Source organism: Ostrea edulis, chromosome 1 (assembly GCF_947568905.1).
Source record: "Ostrea edulis chromosome 1, xbOstEdul1.1, whole genome shotgun sequence".
In the NCBI taxonomy this organism is placed as follows: domain Eukaryota; kingdom Metazoa; phylum Mollusca; class Bivalvia; order Ostreida; family Ostreidae; genus Ostrea; species Ostrea edulis.
In genome coordinates this window covers 78,332,489-78,353,390 of record NC_079164.1, presented here as the reverse complement: position 1 = coordinate 78,353,390, position 20,902 = coordinate 78,332,489, and the positions used below count along the sequence as shown (strand labels likewise).

The 20,902-nt window shown below is 33.9% G+C and overlaps 2 long non-coding RNA genes across 2 annotated transcripts in view; one reads left to right on the top strand and one right to left on the bottom strand.

Annotated features, from left to right (window-relative positions):
• LOC125680086 (uncharacterized) overlaps nucleotides 1-2,193 on the top strand; it is a 37,248-nt gene extending 35,055 nt beyond the window's left edge. The window contains exon 5 of the long non-coding RNA XR_007371917.2: nucleotides 574-2,193. This is a non-coding gene — a long non-coding RNA (uncharacterized LOC125680086). The remainder of the gene's footprint in view (nucleotides 1-573) is intronic.
• LOC130053940 (uncharacterized) lies at nucleotides 238-4,541 on the bottom strand. Its single transcript, XR_008802159.1, has 2 exons — nucleotides 4,426-4,541; nucleotides 238-840 (listed from the first exon to the last, which is right to left on the bottom strand). It is a non-coding gene; the product is annotated as an uncharacterized LOC130053940 (long non-coding RNA).
• Nucleotides 4,542-20,902: the final 16,361 nt, after the last annotated feature.

Below are 20,902 nucleotides of genomic sequence, written 5' to 3'. Positions count from 1 at the left end.
TGATGGCAAACATATCACTTAATCTATCTTAAACTGTTATTTCCTGTCGTCTGCGTTCCATGTTCCATAAAATCAATAGGATCAACTGGGAAAGGGGTTTGTGAGAATCCAGAAAGCATCTTCACGGTCATACTAATGATTTAGAGATGTTAAGAACCTAATTGCATGTACATGAAAAATGAATCATGGTTCCATTGATCCAAGATTTGCAGGAATTGGTTTACTAATCACGTGTGATTGTTTTGATTTTGTTTATTTGTGAAAGATAGAAAAAATTTACATGCTCAGTCAAAATATTATAACTGATAGGTCTTGGTTGTACTTTTTATAGTTATGAAATTTGCAACATTGCGAACATATGGCAAAATACAGATTACACTTTAAAAATTTGAAAATATTTTCTTAGAATGGCGTCTTCATCCAGATACCTGAAAATACCATCTGTATTAAACTATATCATAGTAATTGAATCAGATCGGCGTCGTTGAATATTAACTAAATTTTGGTATTATTTCAATAATAAGGAAGTGGGGAAGACAACTGCCTTGCAGAAATTATATATCTCTTTTTCAGGATTCATGGTTAATTAACAAGAAATTAGCAGTAATGAGATCCAGACTTCAGGGAGAGAATCGTTTTGCCATCACCAGGCATTGTCTATCTCGTCTTGGTTTTCTTTAACACAAGATGTGTGACATATTCACACCAATTGTTGCACTGCATCAAAGAATTCTGTTCAAACGTTTGTTGGAATATTCATTCAATTATATGCCGGTTCTGGTGAAAAGTTTGAAGTTCTTCGCCATATCCATCCTCCAACTCATTCAGTCTTGAAGAGAACTACGAATAAAAAGCAATATATCTAATGTGAGAATCAATTTAATCTAGTAACCGGTATCTGAATATTATATTTATTGATATTTGAAATGCTTAGAATAATGTACATTGCAAATCTAAGACTTATGATTGCATGATATGGGAAATTATACCATTTTTATTCTCGTTGTAAAACTTTATATTTATAACCGCTAAACAAAATGACCTATTGTGAAGAACTATATAGGGTCGTTTGTATACATTGCACACTGAGGCACAGTCTCTTGTAGAAACGAAACACCTTTTCCTAGCTCATTTCAGAAATAACCTGTATTATAAAACCAACAAATCTATTTATATTAGATATCACTGTACAGGAAAGAGATGTGATTATACATGGATTTTTTTTTTTTTAAAATGAAAAAAAAAGAGCAGCTGTCAAAAGCGGAAACAAGTAGGTGAACAAGCCAATCCAAATTTGATATGGTTATCATTTCGCTTATCTTGATCTACTTTTCCAAAAGAAATAAACACTCTACAACGTGAAGTCACTACTTGTTCTCTAATTGGTATACAATTTCTCGATTTGTTGTCGATTCATGTTTCTAAACAACGGGCGATAACATCTTGGAAGCAGTTGGCTCTCGAGAAGATCTACGGCATTGCTTTTCAATGTTCCGTGTGGCTTTCTTATACACAGTGTGTGTACGCTTGTCTATAGGGTCTCTTGTATGGAATACAAATCTGTCTTTCGCATGGAGAAATTAAATCCACCTAATCAAGTTAGAAAAAATAAACAAGTGGAATATTTCTGTTCGGCAGCAACATGTGTTAATTGTCATCAGTGATGATCTTCTGATACCAATGACAATAGGGAATGGAGACCACACAGTGGTGGGATGGATGTTTTCTCTTGATGATAATTGATTCTAACTTTAGAAACTGATGAATGGAATGAGATGCAGGTGAGAAGCATTCCGTACTTATAACAGAAAATTAGAACAGCGATACAGATGTCATCACAGATATCTACAGAAACATTTCCACAAATCGAGGGAAGATCTCCATGCATTATCTGAAAATAAAAGCTACGTAACGCCTACATTACACATCCAGAGTGACTGACTGATCAGATACCGGGAAAATCGTCAAAAAAGTTCTTCAGTGATTTGAATGATCATTTTGATTGGACAGCCATCTAAACTTATGATCGGCAATTTTTTTTTTACTGAAGAAAACAACCTGACTTTGAGTTTTGTCATTTTCATTTCAGCAATATGTATACATCATGTGCATGTTCAAAGAGCGAAAGTTTGTTTCATTAGTAGCAACAAATGGATTTCAACTTAACATAAAAGTAATTTGAAAAAAGGCATATTGCAGACATTATCAATCTTTTACAACCCAATGCACAGAAGTAACCAATTACGAATCGAGCGGTAAAACATCACACAACATATGTTTTCACAATTATGTACAATGCATGGTGTCTGATCTCGGTTAGCTGGTCATCAGAGACAGATGCTGCTTCGTCTTACAAGATCTGAGTAACATGTTAGTATATTGTCACAACTGTTCGTTACAGATTGCCATTAGTGAGAACAGATATTTAATTTGAAGAGGGAGATAAAATCTCCTTTGGCCTTATCGATCAGGCAAATTTATTCTGAGCCCTATTCTTTAAAACATGCTTTTAGAGGACCATTGAGGTTTTTTTTACCGGGGTGATTTTATTTTCAAAGTACTGTAAAGAAAATGCGGGAACCTGATAGGAATCGCATTGTCTGTCTGTTATCGCCTTCGTTACGTGACAATGTCTTGAATAATTTTCAACAACTTTTTACAAATTTTGTACAAATGTAATTGACCATTAAAAGAAATCACCAATAGATTTTGAAGTCATAGGTCAAGGTCACAACAGTTCTTCAGTTTCCAACTTTGCCATGCTTTCATTGTAACTCAATAAGTTGAAGTTTCAACACATGCCTTTCATATTTCATACTTTGATAATTAAAGAAAGACACATATAGTCCGCCTGACTGTCCACCGTCACTTGCACGGTGACATGATGTCTTGACAGTTTTCAGCATAAAGCTTGTATATTTTATTAAAAGATAGTTGACCATGAGGTGAAAGGTCAAAGTCATGACATACTTTCAACCTTTAACTCTATACTGTCCTTTCATTGTGAAACGATAAGTTGAAAAGTTTTAACATAAACATTTCATATTCTATTCAGAGGTATTTGATCATTGAAAAGGAAACCCATAGATTTTGTGGTCACTAGGTCAAAGGTACAAGAATTTGATACAGTTTAATTGCGACATAATGCATGGGTTTTTCAATAAAACAAATCAGCATGCTGCTTTCATATTCTGCAGAAAGGTAATTGTTTATAAAGGAAATTGCCTATTGTTTACTGACATTTGTGTCTGTCTGTTTATCCGTCATCATTTTCGTTGTGACACGATATTTTGAACAATTGTCAATGAAAAGCTTTATATATTTTACACAAAGGTAGTCAAGCATTAAAGGAAGACAACTATTTATTGTTTTGGTGAAGGTCAAGGTTACAGCATGCCTTCACACTAAGGCTACCACAGTTACACATTTATACAAAGCTAGTTGATCCTACAATTTAACATGGGGAAACTTGTAATTTTTCTTCTCTGTCAGTACAAACAGTAATGAATCGTGCGTCATCAGTACTAACACATATAAATCATGTAATAGTTTATTTACATTGTAATTTTTCTTCTCTGTCAGTACAAACAGTAATGAATCGTGCGTCATCAGTACTAACACATGTAAATCATGTAATTGTTTATTTACACATGATGATGGAATAATATGCCCCTTTATTATACTCGTTTTGCAGGTTATACTATGTAAAACTTTAAGCTGATTCTTTTACGAAACGTATCCATTGTTAGATAAGGACCCCATTAGAAATCAGCTAATTTAAGCTTTTATGGGTTATCCTTAGGTTATTATATCATATGTCATGTTATTCATACAGTCACTTATTCTTTAACTGTTATAACTACATAGGGCTATAGATTATGTCAGGTTTCAATTTGCTATTTTAAATCTAGAATCCTGAAATTCTGTGATATTTTATACCTGAATAAAATGGAAAAAATTAGATACATGGATTTCATCTTAGCTTTTCGTCTCAGCTTTGTATTCAGAGTCTCGACATTGATTTCCATTGAGTAAAATTAGTGGGGGTGGGGGTGTATAAATAAAATATTTTGTCAGTGTTGTTGCATTCCTACAACAAATCAATGTCAATTTTGCTATGTACGTTGTAAAAACAAGTATATTTGTATAGAGTTAGATTATCCGGCCGATATCAGTGAATTTGAATGCAAAGTTTCCCTGTTCTGCTACAAACACTTAATATCTTATTTTGTGTACAATTAAGAATTAATTAAAACAAAATTTAACTTTGTGGTGAAGGACAGCTTAATCCATAAATTGTTAAAGCATTGCGGATTTGGATTTTTTGTGTGCTTATCATTCGATCTCCCTCGGAGGGAACACGTTCCGTAATATATCATTTTTGTGTAAATACAATCGAGAATGGGTAAAAATATTCTAACTTACGCCTTCGTGTATGGTCTACTTTTGTAGTGGACAGAAATTTTAAAACGGGGGTCAACAACCGCAATCCTTCACTTTTTCATTCAGAAACCACTGTTCGCCATTAAACAATAATTCGGCCGTTAAATGGATGTTCTTTGATAAAGACTTATCTGAACCACATAACACTTAAATAAAAGTTGTTCACAGGTCTATCGACAGACTTAACAACGTGTGGTTTAAAAAAAAATCCCCCTTCCTTCAAATGAAGTCAGACTGAATACAAAATCTTTCACTATAGGCAAAGATAATTAAAATTCTAGGAAGTATGTGTATTACATGATTAATTTTAGTAATATGTAGCTATTTCTATGGGTTGCCTATACTGTACACGTGAATAGAATAATGATAATGACTGCACAGAACAAGTAAGTATCATCAGTATTATCTACCTACCTCCCTCCCTTTTTTTGTTTAGTCATTATGAAGACAAAACGGGGACAATTTCCGTGTTTGCGATTCCTAGATACTAAATATTTTGAGCACGCTAGCAATGCACTTTTTACCATACTTCACAATTTATTTACAATCCTCAAAGAAGTGCTTGTGTTGATAATTTGTTTAGTAACAAGACCTATCTTGATGTCACTAACCCGCTAAAGACAATGTAAACCTTAGAGACAATGTAATGCAAAAGGAGCTCCTCTCTGCAGATTAAAAATTCGTACCTTGGTTCGCATATCTAAACCTTTTTGAGTGTTTTATAACATGCATGTAACCATTTAGATTATGAATATGTCAACTTCTAAACACATTTGAATGATAGGGTATAATTCAACTACTTCATCGGAATATATGATTTAAAAACTCATTTTGTCACCAAAGATTGAATTCAATGAAAATTGCTGCCATCTTATATATTTCAGTAGTAACACCAGTATTATATGATTTCAGTGGGTTGCCATTACTTTGACAGCTAATGGCCTTTGAAGTATATACATGTTTAAAGGGATACTACTCTGAAACTGTTTGGATCTTGTATTTTCTTGTCATCTTAGGATGAAGAAAAATGCGATTTAGTGAATTTCTGTGTGTCAGAAGCCCTTACAACAGCCGGATATCTGATATTATTATATTTCGATGAATTTGAAATATTATGAATGTTAACACTAAAATCTGGTCATTTTGATAACGCTACAGGAAATTACTATAGTCAATTCTATACAATGTCTTAAAAAATAAATCATCTTTTGTATCAATGTCAGTGCTAGTGATGGTATACGTATCGCATACAGAAGTTATTATCACGTGATAATGTAATGGGTATGTGAGTCGCATTCAGAAGTTATTATCACGTGATAATGTAATGGGTATGTGAGTCGCATTCAGAAGTTATTATCACATGGTAATGTAATGGGTATGTGAGTCGCATTCAGAAGTTATTATCACGTGATAATGTAATGGGTATGTGAGTCGCATACAGAAGTTATTATCACGTGATAATGTAATGGGTATGGGAGTCGCATTCAGAAGTTATTATCACATGGTAATGTAATGGGTATGTGAGTCGCATTCAGAAGTTATTATCACGTGATAATGTAATGGGTATGTGAGTCGCATACAGAAGTTATTATCACGTGATAATGTAATGGGTATGTGAGTCGCATACAGAAGTTATTATCACGTGATAATGTAATGGGTATGTGAGTCGCATACAGAAGTTATTATCACGTGATAATGTAATGGGTATGTGAGTCACATACAGAAGTTATTATCACATGGTAATGTAATGCCACGGTATTCGGTTTTTTTTTGTTTTTTTTTTTGGTGCCAATGTGCTGCATGACCGGTGAAATTCAGCTTGCATAGAGGTAGAATAGCATACTCTGCTGTATCATTTCTCTGTTAAACCGCCATCTAAATAAAAATTTGGAACCTCTCGTTCGTCTTTGATTCATGTCTTCCTCGTCTAGTACACATACACGCTGAATTCGTCCATGTATACATGTTAAATAATTAATAAAGCTATTTATCGGAAAGAATTATATAATTACGCTGAAACATATTAATTAAACTAGCACAGTCAACGCAAAATTGATGTTCCAAAAGTTTACTGAATATTAGCACTCTCAAAAATGTATCCCTAGATTTATCATATCATACTCATTACATGTATCCCGACAGTAAGTTCGGATTTATACGAAAATTATATTTATTTATATTCATGTCTGTCTAACCGTTCGTAAGAGATCCCAACATGTTAACTGGATATAAGTGAAATCTGACAAAAACAATAAAACAAATAGACAAAAAGACCAGGCAAAGGTGTGTGTTTTTCGTGTATCTTTATGTTGCTGGTATTTTAGCAGTGCCCTTTCAGAAATAAATTCCTACTTGACAATCCCTAGACTCTCAAACCTGCTGTATTTGCCTAGGAATAGAATCCGCAATATGTACAAATTCACCACTGGATCAACATTTAGACTGATACAATGGTAATGCTATGTGAACAAATGCTTATTTCTTTACCTTTTTAATACTTGACGCAAACAAGATCTCCTCACAATAATTCAAGTAGGAATGATCAAACTCGAGTGTAATAACAATGTATTTGAATTCAACAATGCTGTCACAAGGATATTTGATAATTTTAAAATGTTACTAATGTGAAATCCTTCATCCCTTTGCTTCTTTGTGAAATGTAGAATTCAATTCTAAAATATTTTTATTGAAATTGATTTAATTTAGTAAATGTAAGCGTATGTGAGTATTTACCGTAATTCAATAACACGAGTACCGCCAACGTTACATAATACGCCCGTAAAAAAGCTAATATAGGGTGTTTTTCTTGCACCATGATTTGTAGAACTTGGCTTCAAGTAGTATCAGCAATCGTCTGGGTGTGACATACTTTCTTTGCACCGTAAAAACAAGACAAATCATGTACTCTCTATGTAATATTTTCACTTGGCATAAGACGTATGTGTATAAAGTTTGATGGCCATAGCCCCAACGATTCGGTCTGTATCCTGCTACAATGACTTTGACCTTGAGAAACAACAGGGATCCTCCACTTTGCATAAGGTGTATGTGTACCACGTTTGACGGTGACCTATCCCCAACAGTTCGATCTGTGTACTGCCCACAAGGATTTCCTACTAAGTAATACTGTGACCTTGACCTCGGAAAATAATATGTATCTTCCTCTCATTATGGTGATCAAATTTACCAAGTTGCAATCCTGGAGCTTGCGGTTCGATTTATATCCTGCCCACAAGATTTTCCTACTAAGTGACACTACGACCTTGACCTCTGATCTTGAAAACGATAGGCATCTTCCTCTCATCATGGTGATCAAATGTGCCAAGTTATAACATCCTGGAGCTTACGGTTCGGTCTGTATCCTGCCCACAGGGTTCGGACAGACGGACGGACGACGCCATACCATGTCGTTTTCGACGGACGTATAAAAATTAACTAGTAATATACAATAATTGACATTTTCTCAGTCAATAAGATGCTTTCGCTACCATCGAAGTTCATTATTCACCGAACCCAGAGGGCGAGGTAAGTATTGAATAAAGCATTGCATTGACTGAGAAAATGTCAATAATTATTGTTATATTACTGAATAAGTAAAAACATCGAAACTGGCTACTAGAGTCAACGAAACGATACATGATCGGCCATTTTTGTATACAGATACAGTGTAAAGTCTAGTCGAATTGGATTAGAGACGCAGGTTTTCATTCATCGACCTAAATGATAATCACGTCAATTTGGATCAACCAAAATTAGCTGGAGAAATCAAATGTATTCACCTCTCAGACACCAGCAGGTGAACATAACGTTATAACCACCCCACCCACCCCCACCACCCCCTGAAGACACATGTAGGTGAACGTAATGTTTTTTTAGTTTGTTGGATCTTAGCCAATTAGATTGCTCGGAAGTATTTAATCATGTGATAAACGACAATATTGATATTTTCTATAAATCTGTGCTGCATGAATGACTGTTATAAAAAGTTCGTTAGATTTCACATACCCGGTAAGATATCAACTGGGAAGATATTTTAGGTCTTCAGACTTATTCTTATATTTAAGGCTCCCTTTGCTACTTTGATGAAAATGTCAAAAGGCTTTTGTGGTACAGATCAAACATTGTGTGATTTCTCAGTATATTTTATATCTAAGCCGTTATATCGATTGATCTGAAATTTCTCCTTCCCCTAGGCAGAAATGAAATAGTAATTTAGTTAACTTTCAAATCCCTTTCATAACACTGAAAACTTCAATAATAGTTCACTTGAAAGCTCTACTTAACAATTTAAATAAAAGTTTGAATAGGGAATGTGACTTATGTAAAAATAAAACAAAATATTTTGATTTAAACTTCGCAAAGTAAATTGGCGTGAGAGGTTATTTTCATCAGAAGAAAGGTTCCAAAATTGTTTGTCAAAACTCTTGCATAGATCTTGGTAATATCAAGTATGCATTTTTAATATTAAAAATAAGATCTATTTAAGAGCACTTAGCTTGCTGTCGAAATTACGGCCATCCTTTGCAAGACGGATCCAAAGAACACGAGAAAGGAGGGGCCCAGTGAAAGGCTAGAGCTGTCTTGAAGCCCCTAGTTGATCCAGGGCGAAGCCCTGTTGGGGGTCCAGGGGGCAAAGCCCCCTAAAGCTACAGAATTCTGACAAAATAAGACGTATATATTTTTGTGTGTTTTTTTTTACCATATTTCTGAATTTGACACCACTTTGTTCTGTGAAATCCCAGAAATTACATTGTTGAATCAGTAAATCATTCCTAGGCACCTGCCCCCACCTCTGGTATATCTAGGGGTCCGTGTTTGTCGTACTCTTCATTTTGTATTCTTTATAGGATTTATGAGATTGATCACTGGTCACTATCTTCACTTTTTCATTCTATGAATTGTATTTAAATCGGCTTTTTTAATGAAATTCCATCAAAATTACGAAGACTAGTAAGACTGGACAGCGTAATCTATGCCCTAAATTCTGGTACTTTGATAATCTATAAAAACAACGAATTCTAAAGTGATAAAAACTATGGATGGTTCATTTTCAAATTTCAAGAGAATCAATTGTCTCGATAAAAGTAATTTGGAAACATGGTATGTACATGTAGATTCAGTTCACAGCAATCCCGTTTGCAACCACTGTCGTAATCTGTGTTGAACCACAAAACCGCACACCCATATTTTAGATCACTATTTACAGAGGAAAGTTTAGAAAACCGTTAAAAGCTAATTGAGATATCCAGAGCAGCACATGTTTAAGACTAATTTAACTTGATAAGCGTACTAAGTTGAATAGCCTCGACTCTAAGATACCGTCAATAATACCCTGGTAACAGTATGTAACGATGTGCATCTACTATATAGAACCAGATTTAGGAATCTGAAAACATGAGACATTTATCTTATCGATTGATTCATACAATTATTTGAAATCATTATTTTTGCATTCGTGGTCAAAACAGAGATGGTGATTCGTGAAGCTGAACGATATTTTAAAAAATCCAACTAAATAGAAAATGAAACATTAGATAACAAAGAATTTTTATTCGAAAAGCGTTTTAAAATTACTGCAGATAGTTATCTTTTATCTAAAAACAAAATCCGGGAGGAGAAACTATATTCATCAGCTGTATCAATTCCGACAATGAATCGTCTGATTGCAATTTGAATCAATATGAATTTCGGAAATCAAAACCTAAATTAAAGATACAGTACTGTTGTTTGAGCACATGAGTGAAAGAACATGGCGTTCGTGAAAGGGGGAGTGTGAACGAGGCGAGCAGAACGAGACCAGGAATGTGAATGGATATCTTTACTGTCTGCATTCTTTTTGTATCTATTGTCAAGATCCTATAAAGACATTTCTTATATTAAAAAAAAAAATTCGTAAATTTGTTCGATAATGATGTGCATGTTTTATGAACTGTTTATTTTCATTGAGAGTGATGGACAATGCGGTGTATTCCTTTATACAATGTATCTGTTACTGAACGACCGTGTATATCTGTCGTGTTTAGAAGAATCTTGATAAAAAGATTAAAATCTGCCGCCTTATACAAAAGGTTACAACATTGCTTGCAGACCAGCAAAGTATCACCATAAACACTCAACCCGAGAACAATCTTTGATCTCAGAATATTTCAATGAAAGGATCCTTTTTAACCGGGACGATATCAAATTTATTTGCAATTTAATGTGTGGTATTGAGTTATGATTTATACAAAACAGCTCTTGTTTACGGATGGGTAATTATTGTCCAGACTGTGAAGGAAGCTTAAGAAGTTTGTAATATACGGCGGTTTGAAACACTTTTGACAGAGTAGTATTCCTGCATCATTTTCTTTCACTATGTACGTATTTTTGCTAAACAGATATCTTTGACTGCCATGAAATATCAAATAATAAAGAGCTCTCCACATTTCCTACTAAAATGGAGTAAAATGCATGGATATTCGGGTTGCAGTTTATGATTTTGTTCTTGACAAACATGGGGAAATTACTTGTAAACACAGAAAATAATCCTTATCGTAAAGTGGTCAGTCGGCTTAAATACTTGGCCTAGTCTATGACCATCCCAATACTGTCTTCTGATCTCAAATAAATATTGAATGACCATTAAACCTGTCTGAAAAATCTAGCTGAGCCATTTCATAAACACATCGCCACGTGCAAAGTACTTACGTCTGGGTAGACTAACGTTAATTATACAATATATCCATGTTTAGCCTTTTCATGGTTATATGTAAAGGATTGGCCAGTTAGTCAAAAGCTTATATCAACGCGTGGTTGTTTGCTATTTCATTCACATCATGACGGTACATAATGTATGTACTGTGGGTGCAATCAAAACTCACTGACATCTTTTAAAAAGTTTCGAATACGAATATCTTTAGCTAAACATTCTAAGGATAATGCATTGCGTAACAACATTTACACAGTCATTCCAACCAACTGGATTGACATTGCACTAATAATTACTGCAATTGTCAAGTTAAATTCAACATTTCTACATGTACATAGAACGAATGCTGCGTTGCGTAGTTACAATTAAGATAGAATTTTGATCCTTTGGCTTTCCAAATGAAATGCAACGTACATGTATTTTCAAAATTATATTTACATTTTTTTGCTGTTGGTGTAACGTCTCCATATGAGTGAAATATTCTCGAGAGGGGCGTTAAACAATATACAATCAATCATTTCTGTCGAAGTCCCCAGCCATGGTACATAGTACAAGGTAGATGTACTATATTTATCCAGATCCATACATGTATTGTTCACAACTGCAACGCATTCATGAGAAAATGGTTACCATTGCAATTTGTAAAGACATCAACAGGCAAGCAAAGTTCCGGAGTTTTGATAATAAAAAAAAAGTTATATGGTGATGAAAAAAGACATTAGACATGTTGGAAATTTCTTTTAAACAGAAGATGATTAAAGATAACCTTGGACCTGAAACTGCAGACAAAATGTCCACATTAACGATATTACAGTGAAAACTGCCTAATCTGACACCTGCGCAATCCGTTTCACTGGGCATTCCAACCCTTATTCATATTTTCATTGTTTTCACAATGTTTATTTCAACATTTTATGTATTTCAACAAGACATTGTCTCCCAGTGTCTGTCAGATTATACAGGCTTCACTGTACATATGTATTATTCTTGGAGAATATCAAAATCAAGTACGCCACAGAGCATCACGCCTCGAATTAGCTTGTGTATTGTGCCAACTCAGTCGTGTTATTTGGTGTTTGCTCAGTACTGGTGTGTTGTGAATTGAATTTCCAGAGGTGTAAACATTTCTTATATCCTATTCCAATAATCTTATACACGACGTATTTATGTTCCGCTTTCTAGCTGTTATGCTAATACTTAAAGAAAAGCAAAAGATTTACCTGAAATACATCCTCGTTTTAAATTATGCTATGTCACTTTGTATCTCATTCACCCAGAGTTGTATGCAAATATCAGCAGTAACACAAATACCGAATGCATATTTGCTTTGGAAATCAAACGAATAGTTCAGTGGTGTACCTTTGTTGTGCCTTGTTTGATTTTAGAACAACAGAGTTTTGGCTCAGGCAGTGTTGTTTAAATATACTTTACGAGAGTTTGTATGCAAAATACAAAAACATTATATTCATTAGCATGTGAATGCATCTTTTCGAAATTATTTCTTAAGATTTAACAGGGAATCGGGCTTTCCTTCTGCAGTATTACACGTGCATTACAGGTACTTTGTTTCCAGATCACAGAGGTGAATCTAGTCTCTATAACTTATTCCTTCGTAGAACATTCAATGTCTATGAAAACGATTAACACGTCCAACAAAAAAAACAAAACAAAAAATCAAAAAAAAAACCACTCGTCACCCTAAAAAGAATAACATTTATTTGTCACGTTGATTTTTTTTTGTATTATAAACAACCAACCATACCGTATTACAGTGCGTTACAAACAGTACGACCATTACCGATTAACTTCTTTAAGAGAGTTGGACGGGATTTACGTATCTGTACGTTTGTCTGTCCACAAACTCAGACTGCCAGATTGTTAATCCTTCAACAATTTGCAGCCTGCTCGTGACGTTCCAATAACACCATGCTCAATGGGCATTCTACCAAAATTTCCGACAAATTTGTTGCATGTGCACGGAGATATTCAAAGTCTAATCAATGGAAAATTCATTAGCCACAGGATATTTTTGCGATGTATTCTGAACAGCACCACTGTTCCTTCACTTTGTTCTATTTTCAGCTTTCTGTCTGACGATTGACGATATAGCCATTCTGCTTTGATTTTGTAACTTTGAACATTTTCATAAAAAGTACTTTAATAATAACTGTCCTCAACGTAATGATGTGTGATTTCTTGCTTCGCTTTTATATCAAATCCTTCATCCAGAGAATTGTGAAAGTTTTTTTCCAACCCGAGAGACATACAAATTTGCGAAAGCATTTCATAAAAAGTACTATAATAACTGTCCTCAACGTAATGACGTGTGTAATGAATTACAATAGAAATTTAGATAATGTATGCAAAATGCACGCGCAAACATATCTTCAATGTATGTTAAAGAAGACTGTATTAAGGGCTAGACGGCAATTTGATTGAATTCTTGGATTTTCATGATTTTCAATGTCAATTAAACTCCGATTAGATGAAAATCACGTTAAGCCATTTCAGAAGTTCGAATTCATATCGAGGTAAAAAGGAAAATAACACCTGGTAGGGGTAATTATTTATTAATGAATAAGGCACTTTGATATCTCTATAACACACGACAGTGATCAATTGCTCAAATTTATAAAAGCAAAAAAAAAAAACAAACAAAAAAAAACCAAAAAAAAAAAAACCAAACAAAATATACATCAGGCACAAAGTAACATAAGTTTGTAGAAAATCTAAAGCAATTTTATAGAATGCTTAATGCATGTACATGTATAACGATATTGGATATACATACATAAAATAGGATAGCGAATTTTTCTATGATCATTTTTAACACTCGCTTGTTGTTGAATTATATACACTCGGAGTAGGCTGAAAACTCAGGCGGCTGCATTTCATTGTCAGAATCAAAAACCCACAATTCCTAATTAATGACTCAACAGGCCAAGGGACTTTTCCCATCAAGTTAAAAGAGATTTCCCAACACAGAATTTTTAAGGATTGTTACTGGATTATCTACGGCTGAAAGAATAAATGGGGATCAATACAACCAATAGAGCTTATGGAAATTAACAAGACGGTCCGCACGACTCACTATGTTTCATCAGCCCTCCGAGACTAGTCTCGTTATAGAAGAAAACCCAATCACTTGACTTCTGTAGAATATCTGAATCGCCCATGACTTGCGCTTTAGTTCGTTTTAGAGAGTGATACGAATTCAAAAATTGAATGCAATATGTATTTTACTCCCAAATGGGAAAGATGGTCTTGTTTCTTACAAGCAAATTAAAATACAAACTTACAAAAAAGTAGTGATTAAATGAAAGTGTCTGATTTTGCATACTTTTGGTAAATAAAACTACATTGTATTGTATTTCAGTGAAAATTTTCAAGATAATATAGAAAATCTACCTGAAGATGAGAAAAGTTTAGTATATAATGACTTATTCTAAAATTTTATCGACATCAGCGACCCACCATGATTGTTTCCGGGTTTTGTCCGGATAGAAGCAATATAATATAGAATTACTGCGGAAACCTATGTCATGTCAAACGTTGTAATATTTGATCTTTTCCATTTGAATTGTATAATTTTTCATTTGTATTGTATATTTTCCATTTGTATTGTATAATTTTCCATTTGTATTTTAGAAATTTTCATTTGTATTGTACATGTATAATATTTCATTTGTATTGTATAATTTTTCATTGGTATTGTATATTTTGTTTTCCATTGCATAATTTTTCATTTGCTTTGTATAATTTTTCATTTGTATGGTATCCGAAGGATTATTTATTTTGATTTGTTACACGGGATCTCATTGGTTTAAACCATAGTTCGATTATCAAAAACTATACTGTAGATACTACTCAACTTTCCCTTGCTTATCTACCTCATGTTTATCTAATCCTGCACAGAAATTGGGGACCAGTTCATCTTGTGGTTGAGCATCCGGAATATCTTGCTCATTTTCAACGCGATACCGACTAAGCCTTGACCAATGGAATCCTTTATAACAAATCGAAATATACAATCACTCGGATACAAAACAAATGGAAAACATACAATACAAATGAAAAATATGCAATTCAAATGCAAAATGTATACGATACAAATGGAAAAGATTAAATATTGCAAAGTTTGACATGCTGTAGAAAACCCGTTGGAATTGAAACCTTCAAGATTTTGTTTACTTTCTAAGAGTAGATAATGACAATGAAAAACGAATTACGATTAATGATTAGAATCTCTTAACAATACAGTAAAAACAATGATTACATAGATCAGTGGATTAAAAAGGAATGGATACACATCATAGACATTTACAATTGTTTTTAAAAGTAATTCTTGGTGTCATATACATGTACAAGTAAACGGGATATTAAATTGGATTTTCGTTTTTGATTCGGACATTCGATGGGTGCACTCGCATACATGTTTTCTCCCCCACATCCATATTCAAACAACCCACGTTTCAAAACAAATTCAAGTTACTCTGGCCCAAAGCTAGCCCACAGTAATCCCAACAATACTGGAAATATACCCGCCACAGTAGTCCTCTACTAGTCTACAATCAGAAGTACGTTTCTTGCAGTCAGAAATTCAAACAAATTCCATCTCTACACTTTTTTGTACTTTCTAATGATCAGATATAGAACATTCCCTGTTTCAGCTTTTACCTGGTTTTCGTACATTGTATATCTGTCTATCTCTAATTAATGATAACGAACAGATTTCTTCGTCGCACTACCGCTGTTATTTCCGATAGAGGTTGATTCTAATGCTTTACAGGATCAATAGGATGAATTCAGAAAAAGCTTTCATTAAGCAAAATCCTGTTTTTAAGATAAAAGAGAAACATCTGCATGGTCATTTGAACGTCAAGGTATACGGCAGTTCTCACGCTATATAGAGACTAATTAGAAGATAATTTGCTTATATTTTAGATAGATAACAATGTATCAGGTGTAACTGATCTCATAAAAGAAAACCTTGACTATTGAAAGATTACACATTATATAAAACTTCAGAGATTTGATGAGAATGTAATTAAAACATAATGATCAAATGTAGTGACGAGGAAGACGATCAAAGCTGAGACGACCTTCAACAAAAAGTTCCTCGATATTTCGTTACAAATCGGTATAAGGTATCTCTAACACGAAACTAAGAACATGTGATATGATTTCAATATTCTTTTGATTGATTGCACTTCATAGTGAATTCTATTAATACATTTTCAATTTTCATTGATTGTGTTATTGACCCACAAATATAAATGTACATAATGTGTCACCATTGTCATTATTTGTGAAAAACGTTCCACCGCACAAAACAGATTAAAGTAGGAGAGAACAAAATGTATTTTGCTATATCTATATACACTGTATCTACACTATACACTCTGTATCTACTCAATACACTCTGTATCTGCTCTATACACTAAGTATCTACTCTATACACTCTGTATCTACACTATACATTCTGTATCTACTCTATACACTCTGTATGTACTCTATACACCCAGTATCTACTCTATACACTCTGTATCTACTCTATACACTCAGTATTTACACTATATACTCTGTATCTACTCTATACACTCAGTATCTACTCTATACATTCTGTATCTACTCTATACACTCTGTAACTATACTATACATTATGTATCTACATTATACACTCTGTATCTACACTATACATTCTGTATGTACTCTATACACTCAGTATCTACTCTATACACTCTGTATCTACTCTATACACTCTGTATTTACTATATACACTGTATCTACACTATACACTCTGTATCTACATTATACACTCTGTATCTACTCTATACATTCTGTGTCTATTCTATACACTCTATATCTACACCATACATTCTGTATCTACACTATACACTCTGTATTTACACTATACACTCTGTATCTACTCTATACACTCAGTATCTATACTATACATTCTGTATCTACACTATACACTCTGTATCTACATTATACACTCTGTATCTACACTAGACACCTGTATCTACTCTATACATTCTGTATCTACTCTATACACTCTGTATCTACTCTATACACTCAGTATCTACACTATACACTCTGTATCTTTATTATACACTCAGTATCTACATTCTTCATTCTGTATCTACTCTATACACTCAGCATCTACACTATACACTCAGTATCTACACTATACACTCTGTATCTACACTATACACTCTGTATGTACTCTATACACCCAGTATCTACTCTATACACTCAGTATCTACACTGTACACTCAGTATCTACACTATACACTCTGTATGTACTCTATACACTCTGTATCTACACTGTACACTCAGTATCTACACTATACATTCTGTATCTATTCTATACACTCTGTAACTATACTATACATTATGTATCTACTCTATACACTCTGTATCTACACTATACACTCTGTATCTACACTATATACTCTGTATCTACTCTATACACTCAGTATCTACACTATACACTCTGTATCTTTATTATACACTCAATATCTACATTCTTCATTCTGTATCTACTCTATACACTCAGTATCTACACTATACACTCTGTATCTACACTATACACTCTGTATCTACACTGTACAGTCTGTATCTACACTATATATTCTGTATCTATTCTATACACTCAGTATCTACACTATACACTCTGTATCTACACTATAAACTCTGTATCTACATTAATTTTTTATACACTCTGTATCTACACTATGCACCCTGTATTTACACTATACACGCTGTATCTACTCTATACACTAAGTATCTACACTATACATTCTGTATCTACACTATACATTCTGTATCTACTCTATACACTCTGTGTCTACACTATACATTCTGTATCTACACTATACACTCTGTATATACTCTATACACTCTGTATCTACACTATACACCCTGTATCTACACTATACACCCTGTACTACTCTATACACTAAGTATCTACTCTATACACTCAGTATCTACTCTATGCAATCTGTATCGCAGTATCTACTATATACACTCTGTATCTACACTATACATTCTTTATCTACTCTATACGCTCTGTATCTACTCTATACACTTTTGTAATCTGCTCTATAAACTGTCAGTATCATTTTTTATACTTAAAACACTTTCAATTTTCGACAAAATAGTGTTGTACTATGTCAGACTGTAGGAGTTTTTCAGTGATGTTGATTACCCTTCAGATAAACAGAATTAAATTTCTGATCCTTGATGCTTTCATTTTTCTCAGAAAGACCTATCAACCGATGAATGAAGTAAACCTAAATCGGTGAAAACAAAAAATGAAATCTATGGGAACAAAATTTAGCAAGACACGTATATAGAGGAAGCGCGTTCCAACATGTTGACCTCTAGTGGTGAGGTCTTCTGCATTTCCAGTCTTTATATCACTTTAAAAGAAAGTTTTCTAGCTACTTTAAAACTAGTTAAACTGCATAATTAAGACTGCAAAACCCGTACTCCATTGTGTTTATATCAACAATACAATCTGAAGTTCCGGTTAAGAAATGTTTATCGTTCTGTTATTTCCGTAATGATAAAATTTATACAATGATCCGTATTTGCAGGAAAGAAAATATGCAGTACTTTGTAATGATAAAAAGATTCAGTACTTTGTAATGATAAAAAGAATGTCATTGGTAGTCGGGATGTAATCTGTAGGATATCTCTTGACAAAGGTCATTGCATGACTACAATCAATCAGTACTGCCAACAATTAAGGTAATAATAACTTATCCAAAACTAAGGAGTTAAAAAAAACTATTGCACCTGGGCCCACCGGCGAAGAAATGCTGTACAGCGGAAAAAATTGCATCAAAATCACCTGGAAAGGTAAGGCGAGACTTTACTCTTGTCTCGTGTTGTTAACTTAAAATTTACCTCTCTAAATAGCGTATGATTTTCTGTCGTCTCGTAATCACATCTCAGCAGCGGGTATGTGTCTATATTTTATTACATCTCAGCAGTGGGTATGTGTCTATATCATTCTCTGCTAGTACCGAGTTTGTGGGGAAACAGTGTTAAAAAAATTAGCACAATTGACTAATTTTTATTACCCTCTTTTGACATACAACACAGTTAATTTCTTTTTCTCGGTGTTGATCTCTGAATCATGATTGTTATACTGTGGTCTCATTATTTTCGTAGGCATCAAATTTCGTGGTTTTGCCAAATACCAACTACTGCTTATTCTTTCTTCCTGAACTTTCAACAACGAAAACTAAAACAGCATTTAACGAATAATGATGACTCCATGAAAAACTCTTAAGAATTGTGTTCACATTTATATCGCAAGATAAACGATTTGTGTATGCGAAAATTCTTTGATGGAAGCACTCTTGAGGCGAAGAGATCAACATAATCCAGCCTGCTCCTGCTGCTGTGGCATCTCCTTTCACACAATTTAAGCGTATTTCGCACGTCTACAATAATTAGCTACCTACGAAAAATCTGCCTTTGGTTGCCAAAAACCAAATCCAAGCTGATCAAGCAGGAAAATAACAAGAACACGATTCAATGTGGCAGATACATGTGTTAATTTTCTGTAATGAACTTTGCTTTCCCATCTGATACTTGTATTGACAATGATGAGAAATCTAGACCACACAATGGAGGGAATAGCTTACCCTAGATGAACTGATTTTGACGCCAGAATGGATGCACAGTAGTTACATGCCACAGTGAAAGTAAAGGTAAACAGAAAGCAGGGCCTTGTTTACATTGGGCCGCACGTTCAGCGTCCTATGCAGCTCGTATACTTGAAAGAGAGAAAGAAATAGGAGAAATATGAAGAAAAATAGAAGTGAAATGGAAGAAAGCGACAATTAAAGTACATGTACATACAAATTGAATCATGTCGGATATAAAGTTTCAATTCAAAAGTGATTTGGATTTTTTGAAATGTTTTGGTGTCAGGATTCAAATAGATAGCTTACGTATATTGTTTCAGAAATGCGATACATTTAAAGGCGCAAGTGTTAGTAATGTATACGTTTAGAATGGTTATCATGCATCCACTTTCATGAGGAGGTTATCTCGGGGTACGTTAGAACATATAAAGTGTGAAATAAATACCGTAACCACAGCTGATTAACAAATATTTAATGTATATCAAATGTAAAACGTATCTGATCTCTTTTTTTAATGTACTATTGACTTCAACGCGATACCAAAAATGCATGCGTTTTTGTGAATGTTTTAAACATAGCGATGTTCACTAGACATGGAATATCTACATATATCTGTACTGATTGGGTGTAGAAGCACTAGGAGGTTTTCTTGTCAATTGTAAGTGCTGCTGGATTCATGTAAACTTAAGCCTATATCACATTTCTTTTATTGTCAAATATTGCAGGTGTGTCAACAGAGAAATTCCAGAACATGTTTTTATGATTTCGAAAAGTATATAACAAATAAAGGGAACGTTATTGTTCCTAACAAGATCTGATTGTCTTTTACAGGAATTTTCATCTTTCTTTCACAGAATAGATACAGTTAATCCTACACGAGATTAAAGAATTAGAAAGAAATGGAGTTGAAAGCCGTGGGGCGTTGCAAATATAAATCCCAGAATCAACAAAGAGTTTTGAATTTTTTGTGGAGAGCGAGTTGAAGTGTTTACCCTTTTCCCCTCCTGGAGATAACCGGAACATTACGTACTTTTATTTCGCGTCAATACCACAACGATAAGTATAAATATTCTCACTCTATATCCCCTTGGATTGTGTCTTTGTA